Below are 2,212 nucleotides of genomic sequence, written 5' to 3'. Positions count from 1 at the left end.
AATAGACAACCTTGATCTATACCAGTGCCTTATCCAAGGTCACAGAGTCATCTGAGTTCAAACAATACTCCCACAATCAAATATCTCTACATATCCCATTAGTTTGGCTTTTGTATATCCCTATGTATGTCTGACACATATAGGAATTTATTCATACCAAATTAAACTATGCTCATCAAGATTCAAAGCATCCCACAAAGAATTTATTGGTAGAAATGATTCCTGCATATTTAATTCCCCTCCTGAAGAGAAAAGCTAAGAAACATATCTACTGAAAGTTGCCTTACAACCCCTAATCAAATGAAATAACCCTAGATTATTTAGAATGAAACAGTAAACACTTGCAAACACATTTGAAGACAACACAAATTTTAACTCAAAACCAATAGTCTGTATATTGATATTTTCTTCAAAAAAGTATTACAAGAAACCTTCGAATATTCTCCATTAAAATTTGGAAAAGCTCAAATAAATTTTGTAGCTACGAAATCGGAAATCATCAAAGAAAATCAATATTAGCCTAGTTCAATCACGAAAACTCAATTGCAATTTTAACAATCCTAATTACACTCAATAAAGACATGAAAACAAGACATCAATTCAAACGCAAACCATTGCAAACTTGAATGTCTCCTTCATGTGGCTCCATTGTCCTTCTTTCTCCTTCAAATAGCTTTGTTGTGGATCTCACCTACTAGTGCATGAGCATGATGTGAAAGCAAGTAGACAAGATGATAGCACAAGAATACATGAAGCGTGATTGAATCAGAGGGATCTGGGACCTTGATTGAAGAAATTCATCCAATTTATAGACAAATTGGAGAAAAGATCAGATTAGCATGAAAGTGATTTGAATAGAAATTCAAATCAAGAATAGCAAAATTATGACAAGTATTTGACAAATTGCTATGCAAGGATTTATGACAATTTATGACAAATTGCTATGCAAGGATTTATGACAAGAATTTGAAATAGAAATAGACATTTAGGAATTTAGGAGAAATTAGAAAATTAGGTTAGAAATGATGACTTGGAAATTAGGAAATTGATGCAAATTAGGTAAATTAATTAATAATTTTTCATTCATTAATTAATTTACAAAAAGAGGAGGAATTAATTAGCCAATTAAATAAACATTTAATTGTGACAAGAAGACTTAGGATAAATAAATAAATCATTTATCCTAAAGAGAAAATGGAGAGAAAATGACAAACAAGGTTAAATGAAATAAATCATGAAACCCTAGAAGATAAATTAGAAATGCAAGGATGACAATTAGGTCTTGATGTAAGATTGATTTGATGTCGATTCGATCATGATTTTGAATTGATAAATGATTCATACTGATAAGTGATTTGATTGATAAATGCACCAATTGACAAGGAACAATGACAAATTGATCCAAATTGACACGATTGAGAAGGACGACGATCGATGACAAATTGATCGCAAGACGACAAGATTGAAAATAACAACGATCGATGAAAAATCGATCGCAAGATGACAAGATTAAAAAGAGGACAACGATCGATGATAAAGCAATCACAAAACAACAAGATTGAAAAGAGGACAATGATCGATGACAAATCGATCGCAAAATGACAAGATTGATAAGAGGACAAAACCCTAATTAGGATTGACAATGTCCAAAATGATGACAAATGAACACGCACATTGATGCGATAGAATAAGATTGACCAAAATCATGATTGAAGATTGTTATCGACAAGACCAAATTTGAAAGCGAGACAACTGAAGAATGCAGAAGAAGGACTCGATGCTCGCAAATGATAAAGACCAAGTGCGTGACATAGGAGAAATGTTAATGCGACGCAAAAACCCTAAAATAAGGCAATGCGCAAATGTTAAAGTACGATTCCGCAAGCGTTGACCATTTTTAGACGTTTACATTTTGCCCCTCTTTGAGACAATGCGATATTAAGCATTGTTTCAAAGAACAATAATGAAAATTCCCTAGACACTGACAATGACATATGCATGCCCCCTCGAGGAATTGGCTGGAAACATCTAGAAAAGAGGCCAATTGATCGATAAGAATGATAGAACATGATAGGAGCAAACAGACTGAAAATCGGAGATCGGATATACGAATGACAAGCAATTGAAGGTGCAAAAGACCATGACTGACATGAGATGGAGAGAGTGCACGTCCATCTATGCACTGACAAAGATCTATAAATGAGACAAAGAG

Source organism: Cryptomeria japonica, chromosome 1 (assembly GCF_030272615.1).
Source record: "Cryptomeria japonica chromosome 1, Sugi_1.0, whole genome shotgun sequence".
Taxonomy (NCBI): domain Eukaryota; kingdom Viridiplantae; phylum Streptophyta; class Pinopsida; order Cupressales; family Cupressaceae; genus Cryptomeria; species Cryptomeria japonica.
This window is presented reverse-complemented; position numbering follows the sequence as displayed.